The 16452-nt window shown below is 39.4% G+C and overlaps 1 protein-coding gene across 1 annotated transcript in view; it reads right to left on the bottom strand.

The window, feature by feature from the left end:
• LOC117971867 (zinc finger protein 664-like) overlaps positions 1 to 12929 on the bottom strand; it is a 33960-nt gene extending 21031 nt beyond the window's left edge. Inside the window, exons 1-2 of the mRNA XM_059015410.1 lie at positions 12633 to 12929; positions 9131 to 9246 (exon numbers count right to left, since the gene is read on the bottom strand). The gene's annotated coding sequence lies outside the window, so the exon portion shown is untranslated. The remainder of the gene's footprint in view (positions 1 to 9130; positions 9247 to 12632) is intronic.
• Positions 12930 to 16452: the final 3523 nt, after the last annotated feature.

Raw genomic sequence — 16452 nt, 5'->3', positions numbered from 1 at the left:
TGAATGATTGTGTCGTCTGCAAATTTAACGAGTTTGCTTACTATACCAGAATCTAAATCATTAATGTAGATTAAGAATAGCAAAGGACCTAATACTGATCCCTGTGGTTACCTCACTCCATTTTGAGGTTTCTCCTCTAATCAGTACTTTGTTTTCTACCTGTTAACCACTCCCTAATCCATGTGCATGCATTTCCTTGAATCCCTACTGCGTTCAATTTGAGAATTAATATTTTATGCGGGACTTTGTCAAAAGCTTTCTGGAAATCTAAATAAACCATGTCGTATGCTTTGCAGTTATCCATTTTCAGTGTTGCATCCTCAAAAAAGTTAAGCAGGTTAGTTAGACACAATCTCCCTTTCCTAAAACCATGCTGACTGTCTCCCAGGAAATTGTTACCATATAGGTAATTTTCCATTTTGGATTTTATTATAGTTTCCATAAGTTAACATATAATAGAAGTCAGGCTTATTGGTCTGTAGTTACCTGGTTCGGTTTTGTCTCCCTTTTTGTGGATCGGTATTACGTTTGCTATTTTCCAGTCTGTCGGTACAACCCCTGTGTCAAGAGACTGTTGCATGATCTTGGTTAGCGGTTTGTAAATAACTTCTTTCATTTCTTTGAGTACTATTGGGAGGATCTCATCACTTCTGCCTCTGTTATGCTAAAGTTATTTAAAATTGGGTAGGAACAGGTCGACATGTGGGGCATGTTGTCCATGTCCTCCTTTGTAAAAACCTGTGAAAAGTAATCATTTAATATATTTGCTATTTTTTTCTTCATCTATGATTTTGCCATTGTAATGTGTCAATTTAAACAAAAAGTAATGGTTTTGCAGGTATTTTCTGTTGAGGGGAAACTACAATATTTATAAAGAAAAAACTACTTAATCCAAGAAAACAGAAAAATTGTTGAAGCACAGAAAGTACAGTGGCTACGACAAAAGTGTGTAATGAGCAAAACCAGGTGTCTGACCTTCATGCATTTGGATAAAATGTGTTTGTGAAATAATAGAACAAAAATTATAAAAGCTACACTGTAAAAACGAACTGTAAAACACTTATTTGTCACCCTTTTCAAACACGTCACTGGGTTTATGATTTTAAATGTGTTTAGGAATTAAACACAGTGTGGTTTTTATTTTATAAACTTATGATTTGTAACACTTCATACACATTTATAACAGGGCTGGTGTTTAAAATCTAAAAGTTAAAGTATAGCAAAAACGGCACAGATTAAACACATAACGTTTAACAATTATTTAGAGTTCCAAATGACTAAACACCTGTGCTATACCAAATTACGTATAAACACTGCTGTTTAGGAATAGAGCACTTCTATTTTTTTTACTATACACACGCCATTTAGATATTAAACATGTCACACTTTCTGTGGTTTTACAGTGTAAATGTGTGAAAAGAAGACAGATGTAGCCACAGTTGTCAAATTTAATGTCACTTCTGTTAATGTCACACTCTTCTACGGGCTCCCGAGTGGCGCATCCAGTAAAGGCACTCCGCGCAGGATATGCCCTATAGCCTGGAGATCGCAGGTTCGAATCCAGGCTATGTCACAGCCGACCGTGACAGGGAGTTCCTTGGGGGCGGCGCACAATTGGCTGAGCGCTGCCCGGGTAAGGAGGGCTTAGGTCAGCAGGGGAATCCACGGCTCACCGCGCATTAGCGACCCCTGTGGCCGATAGGGCGCCTATGGTTCTGCAGTGGAGCCGCCAGATCTGTGTTGTCCTCCGGCACTATAGGTCTGGTGGCATTGATGTGGATCTGCAGTGCGAAAAATGACGGCTTGGCAGGAGCACGTTTCGGAGGACGCGTGTTTCAGCCACCGTTTCCCAAGTCGGCGGGGGGGGTTGCGAGCGGTGAGCCGAGGATACAGATAATTGGGCGCATGCTGAAATGGGGAGAAAACCGGGGTAAAAAAATTAGCGACGACTAAATTTAAAAAAAAAAAAAAAAAATGTCACACTCTTCTTATCATCAAATTGAAATGTCCCGGGCCGAATATAATGCATGCTGTGACTTTGATGTTTTTTTTTTTTAAATGTATTAATGATCAATGCAGTGATAAAATAACTGCAACTTTTATGCATGCTTTCCTGTTTAAACATGTTTAAATCATTTATATCGATAAGGCAGTTACACTGATATATTAACAGTATTTTCATGATTTTGGTTTAATACAGCATATGATTGGAACTACATAAAATATATATATACAGTATATTAATACCTAAAAGCACATGTGTCAGTTTGTAGAATTGTGCACACCGTAAACTGAAAGAAAAGCTGTTTGGGGTCTTCTTCTAATTACAGAAGCAGCATAATGCCTGGAATTGTACTTTAAATGAATAACATGTGATAATGTCCCAGCTGTGCTTATTGGCACCGTTTGCAGTAAAACATGTAAATCAAATTAACAATAAATATATGGCACATTGGTCATGCAAACATAATAAATGCAAAATTAGCAAAATGCTTTGCTGGTAAAATTGTCTTGTGTTACAGCAATATAACCTAGCAATATCAGAATAAAATCGAACACAGTAAATAGTGAGAAATATCTGAACTTACTGTATGTTGCTGCTCGACATACAATTGGTAGAAACCAGAAAATCCTTGAATCCTCAGAATCTCCACAGTTTCTATATAATTAATAAATTCTACCTCACTTCAATCCAACGAAGCTCCCAGCTCAGTGAAGGAGGAATGATAATAAGTACCACTTTCTTGCAAACTTTCCCACAACATAGTCTAGTGTGATAAACAACTTTGCAGGTCATTTGTTATCAAATATTTTTATCAGGGCCAAATGAGAGTATGCCAAGTCCTTTGGGGCCATGACTAATTAAAATAAATATATTACCACTAAGATATACACTATATAGGCCTATTCTCAAAACAGCACGGCTAAATATTTAAAAGTTAATATTCAAAATAAGTAAGCAGCTATTACTTATTAATTTATTTTTGATCAAAAGAGCCACCTTCACAATATTAGGAATCTGTCATCCACCTAACATAGCCTACCTTATATAACAAATGTGTCCGTTTCATTTATTTTTTTAACCAACGGTGGATAATGCATTGCTGAGTTTGTTGCGCTCACGTATCAGGTGGTGTCTGAAATGATCCTAATGCAATTAAACCAGCGGGTGGAGGCGTGTGGCAATGTGCCCTGCCCCTGTGTGCATTTCTGTGTTATATGTTGTGTGTGGTGTGTTAATGTTGGTGTACAGATATTGCTGCACGGGATATAAATGGGTGTGTGTAGCACGAGTTATTTAAAATGTATAACTGTATTTAGGCACAGGGATTGCACTTTACTTCATGTGCATTTAAGTACTTAATATGTGAGCACAGGGTTTTCACAGATTAGTTCACGTGCTGGGAGTCAATTGATAGATAGATAGATATATAGATGCACAAAGCACTCACTCAGGGTTGTGTGTTCGGTGAGTGGAGAACGGGTGTGGAGAGGAGAGAATTTAAAAACTAAGGAAAAAGAAAATAAGTTTATTTTTTACTCACCGTGTTTGTGTGTCTGTTCGTCCACTGTTTACTTGTTAGTCCGTTTTGTTTGTCTATTTATTTTGGTGTAAAGTGCTGTGTCCTGTGTTTTGTTCAACCGTTTATTTTTGTTTATTTAATAAACTTACTGAGTGCAGCCATTGCACCTTCCACTACTGTATGTCTGTGTACTCCTTTCCGGTCTGACGTCACCACTAAAGCCAGCCTGTTCACAAGGCGTGAAATAAATATATTTATAACTTCTCTTATGCAATTATTTAAATATCGATTAATAAAAATCAGTCAGAACAGTGCGTCTCAGGTGCCTTATAGAAAAGTGAGAGAGCTGTGCTGCAATGGAATCAGAGATGAAAAGTTCTGCTAAGAGAGAATAGTAGTGAGTAGCTGGCGAGCGCAGCGACCTGGGAATCTTTAAGTCGAGCAAAGCAAGGTGGGAATTATTTACGATGAGCGCAACGAGCTGGGAATTTTTTAAGGCGAGCAAAGCTGCTGGCATCAATAAATTAAAAGTAAATAAGCTCATTTTTGCTGTTTAATCTACTATTTGTTATTGTAAACAAGTAACACTCCAAAGAAAAGTTTAAAGTACCTGGTACTGCCAGGCAGTCTCCCATCCAAACCAGAAATTTATTATTTTATTTCTCAGCAGACACCCTTATCCAGGCCAACTTTCTAATTTTGACGTTATTTTTTATATTTATACAGTTGGGATTTTTACTGGACCAATCTAGGTTGTAGTGACAAAGTGGGTCATAATATCATTCTATGTGTGAAAGTAACAGAATTGAAATATACAGAGGGGGAATCGTAAACCATTCTCTGTGTCTTCAAAGGGCCGCGTCGGAACGAGAACAACCAATGAAAAACACTCCATGTGGACTCAGGCACTGCCCAAAATAACCAAACTACCCAATCACAGGGTAAAGAGAACATTACAAAAGTATGAGCGCGACACTCAAACAGGGCTCTTTGAACTGTGACAATTTGAGATCCAGCCTGCGGCCAGCTGGAACAGAGATACCGTTTTCGGACACTCTAATATGAGATAACTATTCTAGTGTTTGCCTTGGTGTGGGAGTCCACTGCGTAAGATGTCTAAGTACTTGTAATCTAATTTCTAACTTGATCACCGGAGAAAGAGTTGGATGAACATCTGAAGTCGACATAAATTGAAATATATTCAATTTATTGAGCTGGCAGTGCCGGAGTTTGCGGTGGAATATCCCACACATAACCGGACAAAGAATGCACATATTGGTGGAGAAATTGCTGTTTCAGTGGAACACCTAAATAGTTAATGACTCTTGTTCTTTGCAAAGACATTTCTTTCGTACCCTGAAGTGGAGAAGAAACACGAGGAAGGCAGACCCTGGAACCTGGACCTGTCCTTGCCAGCCGGAGAGCTCTCAAGCACCTGTATTGTTGAAGACACGGAACAGCTGGAGGAGGCAGCGCACGTCCGTTAAGTATTCAATAAGTAGTGTTTTAATCCTCTTATGAACTCGAAAATAAGCAGACCTTAAAGTAAAATTAACGTTTTGTTTTAGGTAGAATGTAAGAAATGTATTATTGCTTTCAATTCATACTTTGTGTTAATGAACACCATAGTATTTGTTTTTATGTGCTTTATACAAATTAATGTGGGTTTTACAAGGCAATTGTCATTCTGCGTTAGAAGCTAGAATCCAAATTTAGCTGTCTTGATAATAGATAATTCTCGATATGTTGTCTGGACGCAAATAGCGTCTTTATCTAGCAAGAGCGAGAATTGCCTTCTGAACCAAAACTACATATGTGAGACTTATTTAACGATGCTTTGATTATCAAATATTAACGAAAGTAAATATTTGTGTTACTAACGATACCCCTGTTAAGACTAACATTAGTCTTAAATAGTGGTCAGGAATGCATTTGTAACCTTAAAGGGAATCTCCCACAGATTGCGTTGGATCGCTGATCAACCAGCGGGAGTGGGGTGTTGTTTAAACTTTCTTTTCTGTACGGTTTAGTTAATTCTTCCTTTCTATATTATTTTAGTTTAGTTGTTGCACCTTTAATTTTTTTTAAATGTTTCCTTTATTTAGTTTTATTTTTAATAAAACTGTTCTTTTGTATTCCCTAGAAACGTTGTCTAGTCTGATTATTTCGATAACAGTCGGGTTTTACATGACGAATTCAAAACAAGGTATTTTATTATGACAATTTAAACTAGTCCAAATACAAATATACCTTGCACACTACTAGGTACAGCAATGATGTGTCCCCCCACCTGGGATTGAACTCATGACCCTCCAGTCTCTAACCACTACTCCTCAGATGCTCAAGTGAAGGATCACTTGTGTCTAGTTGTATAACTTTTTTTTTTTAAATGAAACTTAAAGTTTTTATATAAGTATACAAATGTCAATTGCACTGGATGAAAGCATCAGCCAAATCAATTAAGAGAACATATATTTTTTTCTGGCTTGCTATTTATTAATTTATTTATACTTTTATAATATAAACATGTATTCATTTCTACATTTATTTATTTCAAAATATCTTATTTCTAAGTATGTATTCCTCTATGCATTTATTTAAATCATTTATTTATTTCTACCTAATAAATTATTGTTTTATTTATTTTTAATTAAACAAGGAAGTACAATTTATCAGAGATTTAGACAAGGAAGCTACATGCCACTCTTGAGTACAATTCCAGTCTATGTTATCTACCAAAAAACAGGAAACTGGATATTTTCAAACAGGAAATTGAAAATTTCTAGAATCGAGCAGAACCTTCACGTTTTCAGCGAAAGCTGGTCAGGCATGGATGCAAGCTTAAAAAATTAACTCATTTCAACAACAACGCAGTGGTGCAGTGAGCTAAGGCCGTGTGCTCTTCAAGGACCTCATGTTGCAAGTTCAAACAACTTTTTTTTTGCGATGTGCTGTTTTATAACAAATAAATTGTTTAATATAAATGGTGTGGCTGTCAAACTATTTGCATTCCCTGGTTTATTTTGATGTTGACCAACATGTGAAATCACATGATTGGTAGATGTCCAGCTATTTAGCTTTTCTGTTTGAAAAGTTGTTACACACTATTAAAAAGTAATAAGAAGACTTTTGAATATTGTCCAAAATTTTCATTCAATCCAAGATGGCTTCCACACCATGTGACCAAAGACCGCCATATTGACCATGACACAACATCCTATAGACTTCTACATCCGTGTCAAATTTCGTGCGTTTTGGTGCAGCCGATAAGAAGTTATAGGCAGTTTTATAGCCAGTTGCGTATGTTGATGATGTCATGCAGTGTGGACGCCATGATTTTCACACTAGCACCTTCCCTTGAACAAGCGTAACAGATGACCATACTGAGATGTTTTATTCCAATTTTTGTTTCAATCGGATAAGCGGTTTCAGAGAAGAAGTTTGAATTTTGATGATTTTATATTTTTATGGTAATTTTATGTCATTAATCAATGTGGTTGCCAAACCAAAGAACCAATCAGCTTCATATTAACAACAGTTAATCATGGACTATCCCTCAACATGTATAGCAATTTTCAGAATTCTGCAGTACGCGGTTTCCAATACATAGGCGTTTAAACAAATTCCGCAAAATCCAATATGGCTGCTGAACCATGTGACTTGCGCAAATTTGCTGAATATCACCAACTATCATCCATAGGCATCTACCAGTGTACCGAATTTCGTGAGTTTTTGATCATGTTGTGGTAGAAAAAAAAAATAATAATATTATTATTTTATTAATAATAATCATCCTAAAAAAAATAGGCTTCCCCAGCCTACGGCTTGGAAGCCTAATAATAATAATCCTAACAAAAACAATAGGCTTCCCCAGCCTACGGCTTGGAAGCCTAATAATAAACACAGCAATAACAATCGGCTTCCCAGTCTATGGCTTGGAAGCCTAATCATCACCATGGAGTTTGTAATTGTAGTGTACTGTCTGTAACAATAATAATCATCGTATCGAGTTTGTAATTGTAGTGTACTGTCTGTAACAATAATAATCATCACCATGGAGTTTGTAATTGTAGTGTACTGTCTGTAACAATAATAATCATCGTATCGAGTTTGTAATTGTAGTGTACTGTCTGTAACAGTAATAATCATCACCATGGAGTTTGCAATTGTAGTGTACTGTCTGTAACAATAATAATCATCACCATGGAGTTTGTAATTGTAGTGTACTGTCTGTAACAATAATAATCATCACCATGGAGTTTGTAATTGTAGTGTACTGTCTGTAACAATAATAATCATCACCATGGAGTTTGTAATTGTAGTGTACTGTCTGTAACAATAATAATCATCACCATGGAGTTTGTAATTGTAGTGTACTGTCTGTAACAATAATAATCATCGTATCGAGTTTGTAATTGTAGAAAACTCCTTTCAGGCATTAATGCATCTGCTTCATTAAATCATAAGCAAAGCTGCAGGAGTTAAACACCTTGACTCAAGATCAGTATTAAGTGTTGTGACACACAATGTGTTATAATTACAAACAGTTACAATTATACAATTTCCACACAGAAATGCAGCTACTGCGCCATCTCTGAAACGTTTTAACAAGTGTGTAAAATACCCTTTCACACAGCATGAAATTGCACAATCTATGCCGGTGTAATACTGTCATAACCCTTTCACACAGCCAAAGAGATCGCGTGAGTACGACTTTCAAACCTGTCAATCAACAGACTGTTCTCATGGCAACAACAGACTGTTCTTCTGCAATCTGAAACACTGACATTTGTAAAGAAAGAGGTGCCGGGGCGCAAGCAATGACAATAATACCAACCCTAAGAAGAGCATATTCAAAATCAGAACACGTTTATTTGAAAGAGTATTGTACGTACTTGTGTTAGATGTTTACAATCACGTATTCTACATCATATACAAAGTAGTAGTGCGTGCAGAGAAATTAAAGGCAACCGCAGGACAAATAATTAAAAATAAAAAAAGCCTGTATACATGTTTTGTTATGGTTTTGCTTTTAAATGGTTTAAAAAACAAACAAATTAAAAGGCATTCAGAGGCACTCCTGAAGGACGAAATTGATGAAAAAACACACCCCAACACGAACATTGGTTTGACCCACGGTCTGCACTATTATCAGCGATGCAACAGAAGCCGCTGGTAGATTACAAAAACGATTAATTAAACTTAGGCTAGGTAGTTGTAATCTAGTATGTTTTTATTCTCTATTAATTTAATTATATTCATTGAAAAAGGCAAGAGAACCAGATTGTTATTAATTTTATTGTTTTGGCTTAATATAATATAGCAGGATAATGTTCCTATTGAAGTAGGCTACAACATATAATTTTTTTCAGTTTTTGCATGCACGCCCCTTACCTACCTACGCTGGAGTGACGTGGCATGTTGACTTTGAAGCCACACCCACTATAGCGCTTCAGTGGCGGTATAGCCTTTCACACAGACCTATAAGCCGCTTCAGTGGCGGTTCTGAACCGTCATAACCCCTCTGTGTGAAAGCACTTTCTGACAATATAAGCCGAGTATGAAGCTGATTTAAAAGTGCAATGAAAAAAGAAAGAGAACCTTACTTCAGGTATTGTCAGTGGGATCTGCAGCACGGCTCTAATCACTTGCTCAGACTGTCCCGTCAGTGAATGTGTCCTTTCTTCTCTTCACACGAGAGCCGTTAGCAGCCACTCCAAATCTAAAAATGTGTTGAAATGTTTAGTTTAGTTCAAGGAGAACATGGATTTTTATAATTCATCTATTTGCTTTCACTTAAGTACGCAATAAGGCATAAGGTATATCCCACACCCTGAAATGCCTTATTGCGCTTATAAAATGGGTCAACTATCATTTTTATTAACCCTTTGTGGTCCTATGTCGGACCTCGTCAGACATTGCAATTTTCCCTGTCCGACATCATCAAAAAGACATAGAACAGGTCTCTAGTCGTTTTATCTCCTGAAAATGAAGAGAAAACGATTCAATGGCCGAGTAAGACCAATAGGAGCCGAGAGAAGCCGAAAAAAGGGGGGGGGGGGGCGTATCTCATGAATACAGATAGCCCCAACACCACATAGATAACACGGACATAAACAAGATAGCTGCTTCTGCATCCAGCGATCAAAGAATATCACAGACATTTGCAGAGCTTTTTTTAGATGTTTTAGTAATAAAATAATGACTTGGATCACATTATTGAGGAGTTTGGTGATAAAACGAGTGATCAGGAGACGATTTATCGGTATGCATTACTATGTAGAGGTATGTAAAAAATACAGCCAACAAGGGGTGGGGTGGGGCTGGAGATGCAGAACTGAGTGTCCTGTTGATATGCAGTGCCTTTTAAACCTGTTTTACTGTGAAAAAAATACTTAAACAGCACGTCTAAAATAAACTGCGCGTGTGAACATAAATTGGACCTGACGCGCCTGAGACGCACTGAATAAATGGACCACTAAGGGTTAAATAGCCTTCCACCTCTGCCTGACCTAAGAAAAACCAGTCCCTTAAAACTTAAAAAAATAAAATAAAACAAAAAATGCATTAATCCTTTGCGGTCAATTTATTCAGCTTGTCAGGTCCAATTTATTTGCACACATGTAGTTTATTTTAGACGTGCCGTTTAAAAGTATTTATTTTCACAGTAAAACAGGTACAGGTTAAAAGGCTCTGCATATCAACAGGACACTCAGTACTGCATCTCCAGCCCTGCCCCACACCTTTTTCGCTGTCCGGGATATTTTTTGAGCGCCGGATGCGGAAGCAGCTATTTTGTTTGTTTATGGCCGTATTATCTCTGTGGTGCCGGGGCTATGTGTATTGCTCGGATATGCCCCCTATTTTTTATTTTTTTGACTTCTCTCGCCTACTATCGATCTCCCTCAGTCATTGAATAGTTTTCTTGGCTTTTTCCGGAGAAAAAACGACTAGAGACCTGTGTTTTACGTCTTTTTGATGATGTCGGACAGGGTCCGACATCGGATCGGAAAGGGAAAATTATAATATCACAGGACACAGGACCACAGAGGGTTAATTAAATTATTAAAAACGACATTTTTTTAAAATAAACATTTAACTGATTAAAACCAAGAAGCACTATTTATAGATGTTAAATTGAACACTGCCATTGAAATTGCAGTTTTGAAGATTTAGGGATTTTACTAACATATTTTTTCAAACTTAGTACAGGGCAGAGAGGATTTCCGGGGATGGAGTAAATGAAACCTCTGAGTTTTTCTTTATTTGATTCATTATAATTCTTGTGATTCTTGGTTTGTTCATTAAATTTTAAAGTGCAATATTCCTGCCGTATTCATCATGGCAAAGCACAAACGAGTCTGCTTTTAAATAATGCAGACCTTCTTTGCCACATCTGGCCATATTTAGTTGCACATCAAACCAAACCTCTCAGGTGACAGTGTTGGGGAAGATTATTATTATTATTATTATTATTATTATTATTATTTTAAATCATCCTTTGTGATCCGGGGGTAGTGACAGGAGGTATCCATGCCAGATTTGCAGTCCGCTTCACAGTGGCAACAAAGATGTTGTTTACATTTTGAAATACTCAGTCACTTCTCAAATTCACTTTGCGGCTTGTTGCTGGACTGTTTATAAAATGGTTAAGACAGGCTGGTAAGGTCACATAGCATGAGACAGAATACTCCTGTCCCTCTGAGCTACGCACAGTGGCATAAAACTCCCAGAGCAAATGATTTAGATCAGATAAAGGAATTACTCTGAAAGCAGCATTTAATGATTGTTGTTTTTCTATGTCCAGAAGCTGCGCTTCAGCAAGTTCAAAATGCCTAGTAGTAGTACTTCCTTTACCACTTGAATTATTGTTGGTGTCCGATTCAGACTCATTCAAAATCTCATCTAGAGTTTGGTTTCCCAAAAGATCAGAATTGATATAAATCTTGTTAGTCATCTTTATTGCAAATTTAAATCTAGCTAACTTTTTTTTAATTATTTTTTTCCAAATTATATATTAAATGTGGTTAGTCTTGTTTATTAATATAATTTTAAATATGGCTACCGTTTATTTTTTCATAATTCTAGTATAGCTACAAGTGATTCGCCACTTCTTGAAAATAAGTGCCAGCCCATGGGGATATGCTGTAATATTCACACCCCCATTTGACTGGTTTTGACCAATCAGGACAGAGTACTTAAAAGACTCATTTTACAAACAGATGTGTACAGTACTATGAGATTACAAGAATACAGTTTAAGATACTGTGAAAGAAGCCGTTCAAGGGGAGGGGACAATTTCACCCGACAGGTGACAAAGGAAGTGCAGCACTATCTGAATGCAAGGCTTGTAAACTGATGTTTATTTTAACCTCGTGTGGTGCCAGATATCCTGTATCAAAATACAAATACGTAGTTACTATAGAAACAAGTTTCTTTCACGTAGCAATATTAAAAAATAGAGTGTGTGAAGTTCCACAGCACGAGTTTGTAATTGAGGTCTCCCTCGGTGTTTTAAATGATACCACAAGAATAAAACTAGTGAAGACAACACTTCATTGAAAGTATATTTAAAAATGATTTCAAACACATTAAAAAGGATAGAAATCCATCTTACCGTGTGTGTTCAGGTAAGTATAAAACAATATGCACAGTATTAACGTTTTGGAAGCACTACTGTTACAATAATTACGGTACACTTAAACGCACTCCACAGTACTAGTTGATACTGAAAATATCTGTTATCTTGTTTAAAAAAATTCCCAATCTCCGCTTCCGAATTCTGGTTCCCGATTGCTAGTCTATAGTTTCCACGCTGTCTCAAGAATAAAAAAAAAACATGCACGAAAAAAAACAGCCAGACCGCCAAATACAATATTGAGCTAAATGTTCCAAAACAAACACAATGTGGCTGGAAAACCGCCAATCTGCCAGCCCTGTGCCTGAGGCACGCAGACTGCAACCAACAAAGCCGCTTCACTAATACAACACACACACAATAACAATGCGCTCATGTCCCACAACAATCTGACTCTTTTAAAGTAATGAAATATAACAGCTTTCTGTAGTTTTAAAACATATTTCACAACTCAATAAAGACTCCCTTACCTCCTATCTCAGTGTTTGTCTGCCTTCCACAGAACGAGGGAGGCGCTGCAGAACGAGGAATATACCAATAGCAAAATATAAACCGTTTAGTTCGGTTTGGCAATTCATCTAATATGGACGGCAAATGGAATTGTGATATTTTTTAATTAAAAATTAACAATACTTTCAATTCTAACATCGTAAATGAGCTATTTGTACTGTAGTTTTTCCAGTGAATACAATTTGAATCCCCCCTCCCTCATGCTGGAGTTGGTATAGCACTATATCAGTAGGGACGCTGTGATTGAACGCAGCAGCGTCGATGCAGCGAGTTTGTTGCTGATGTATGATCTGTGTTTTGTGTACCGATTTTGCTATTTCCTGACCTTATCAGAACGAGATGTTCAAACACTAACGGCATACCACTGATAATGTTTTTAGAAGTATATTAGGTTAATTGAACTTGAGCGCCGTTGTCACAAACAGATCCACAATGGCGCAGGCATGGGCGCAGTTTCATAGCTTTCTCTTCGCTAGTCTTGGAGGTTCAGTGTGTGTGAACTTGTTTTTGGTAAATACAGCACAGGGTCGCAGAAAGGTCATTCTTTACGAGTAAACTTCCAGGCAGTAACCTCTGCTATTTCTACCCCATGCTTTTATTTAGTTTCTCTTAAACTGTATTCTTGTCTCCTATTCTTTATACAGGACAGTATTCCTCCCTGCTGTCCAGCGGCACAGATTTAGAATCTTCCTCAGACTGCGCTGCGAACTAAACCAGGCAACAGAGCCGCGTCCACAGCAGCAGAAGAGTCACCAGCAATGAGACACGCCAAGGAGTGCGCTGCTCTGTGAGACTCGAGGGGACGCATTATCAAAGCGCTTCCTCCATTCTATTCTATAATTAACATATTTATTTTAAAAAGGACAAAACACCACGTTAATGTTACACAATAAAAAACTAAACACATTGAGAGTGCTGAAGAGGACTTGAAACACAGTATATTACTCAGATGTTTGAACACAAGATTGGTGTAGAAGCTTTGAAAATATGGCCTCAGGTGTCTTATTGTGATTAAAAAGCATCCCATTCCACAAGAAAAACCTGAGAGGCGTTAGAAAACTAAAGCTCTTTGAATGAAATGCTTTTTATTATATGAATAATATACCATATATTAATAATATACTCCACCCAGTGGAGTGACAGAGCAGGTTAATAAACTAAATGTATTGAATGAATAATGAAATCAGATCATATATGTCAAAGAGTGAAAGGTTTGTATTAAACAGTCCAATTCCAATGTTTTTTAAAACGGTTTTAGAAACTTTAATGCAAGAAACCATTTTAATTAACTGAAAAGTATAAAAGAAAACAAAAGAAGATCTGATTTCTTTAGTTACATGTGTTTGGTTCTAAAAAGTCTCTTTGGTTCTGTTCTGTCATTAAAACGGTTCACCAATAAAAATCACATAATACTAAATTAAAACGTGAACCGGCACAGTAGATCTGGATGCATCACTGGTATGCAGAGCAGAGAAAGACCAGCAAAAGCAACAGGACCAGCTTGCATTGTAGATATTTCAAATGAATTATTATTCATTGTATTGAAGAGAACTGTCCGCTCCCCCTGCCCAGAACAGCCATTTTAAATGCAGTTATTTGTTTATAAGCACAGCGCCATGGCAACAGACATCATGCTGTTCATGTTCAGCACTGACATTAAGGTGACATCATAAAGGAAAGTGATGTCATAATATCTCTGGCAGAATATTTAGTCATAAATTTTAAGCAGAATCTTCATTGCAGAGATTTACTCCTGAGAGGTAAGTTCACCGTTTCTGTTCCTTGTTTATCTATTTATAGATCCAAGCAAGGATCAGTATAAGAACATAAGAAAGTTTACAAACGAGAGGAGGCCATTCAGCCCATCTGGCTTGTTTGGTTGTTAGTAGCTTATTGATCCAAGAATCTCATAAAGCAGCTTCTTGAAGGATCCCAGGGTGTCAGCTTCAACAACGTCACTGGGTAGTTGGTTCCAGACCCTCTCAATTCTATGTGTAAAAAAAAAAGTGTCTCATATTTTCTGTTCTGAATGCCCCTTTATCTAATCTCCATTTGTGACCCCTGGTCCTTGTTTCTTTTTTCAGGTCAAAAAAGTCCTCTTGATCGACATTAGCTGCAGCAACACAGCAGCTAATAGCAGACATCAGGCTTAAAGAGCATGGAAAGCAAGAGAGAACAGGTGGGTCTTGAGAGTTCATTTAAAGCAAGCGATGTTGGGAGCATCACGTACTAAATCTGGGACAGAGTTCCAAAGAGTCGGAGCCATTAAGCTAAACGAGCGTTCTCCGAGTGTGGTGCACTTTTGCTTGGGGATAACAGCAGGCCAGAGTCGAAGGACCTCAGCTTGCAGGCAGAGACATAACAGGTCAGCAGGTTGAGGAGGTACTCGGGACCTGTGTGATGAAGGGCATTGTAGGTGAGCAGGAGAGTTTTGAAAATAATCCTGAACTTTACAGGTAGCCAGTGCTGCTGGGCAAGACGGAAGAGCTGCAGACAGCAACAGCCACAGCAAGTCTGCCTCACCTACCGGTGGGGGGAGGAGTGGTGGTTTAGCCATGGGGAGCCATGGCACGTATCCCCTGGCACCTTCCCCATATGGCAGGGAGAAGAGACCCAGAAGACCCAGACAGAGGTGAGGAAAAAGAGAGGAAGAAAGGCACGGGAGGAAAAGGAGTGGTGCACCAACTGTATGCGGTACGGGCATGAGGAGCACTACTGCCTGGTGGTCTTCCAGGACACAGACCTGCAGTGGGAGCAGCCCGAACGTCCTGCGCTTGAGTGGGAGGAGCCCAAACATCCACAGCCCAAGAGGGGGGAGTCGGTGCGTCCACAGCCCAAGAGGGGGGAGTCGGTGCGTCCACAGCCCAAGAAGGGAGGGAGAGTACCTGCTGGTTCCACCTCCACCGCCATGGGAGGACTGCATGTCGCTCCCACCTCCACCAACAGAGGGAAAGTACATGCTGGTTCCCCCGCTGCAGCCAGAAGGGGAGTAGCCCCTGCCGCCTTCACAGCCAGAAGGGGAGGAGCCCCTGCTGCCTTCGCAGCCAGAAGGGGAGGAGCCCCTGCCGCCTTCGCAGCCAGAAGGGGAAGAGCCCCTGCTGCCTTCGCCTGGAGCAGAGCAGCATGAGCTGCCTCTGCCTCCACCACCGCCCGAGGGAGGGAGCTGCCTCTCCCTTCAAGACAGGATGGACCGGGACAGGATGCTGGCGGTGCGCAGCCGACCTTGCATAGGCTGCTGAGCAGAGCAAGGGGGAAAACCACCGGGTCGCAGCGGCTGAGAAGAGGGCCAACACCAGCACCACCACTGGTCCTGTCTCCCTTCCTGCCATTGCCTCCCGAGGGTCCGCTGCCGCTGCCGCCGTCACCTCCTGAGGGCCATCGCAAGGGGATGCCAGTTCGCCATCGCCTGGGGATACCAGTTCATCATCCCCTGCTCCACTGGGGTTGCCTGCTACGCTGGGGTTGCCTGCTCTGCTGGGGCTGCCTGCTGCTTCGCATCGCCTGGGGCTGCCTGTTGCTCCGCATTGCCTAGGGCTGCCTGTTGCTCTGCATTGCCTGGGGCTGCTCCTAGGGTTGCTGCCTGTCCTGCTTCGCCTGGGGTTGCTGCCAGCTCCGCTTCACCTGGAGTTGCTGCCGGCTCCGCTTCACCAGAGGTCGCTGCCGGCTCCGCTTCGCCTGGAAGCCCCATCCACAGTAATTAAAAACCTCATGCAGAAGGTGACCATCTCCCGAGTTTAATTAGTTGTGTAATTGTTGTAATCGGGAGATGGTCACCTGCAT

The sequence above is a fragment of the Acipenser ruthenus genome, chromosome 50 (assembly GCF_902713425.1).
Source record: "Acipenser ruthenus chromosome 50, fAciRut3.2 maternal haplotype, whole genome shotgun sequence".
Taxonomy (NCBI): Eukaryota; Metazoa; Chordata; class Actinopteri; order Acipenseriformes; family Acipenseridae; genus Acipenser; species Acipenser ruthenus.
Note: the sequence above shows the minus strand (reverse complement) of the source record. Positions and strands in the feature narration are given on the sequence as shown.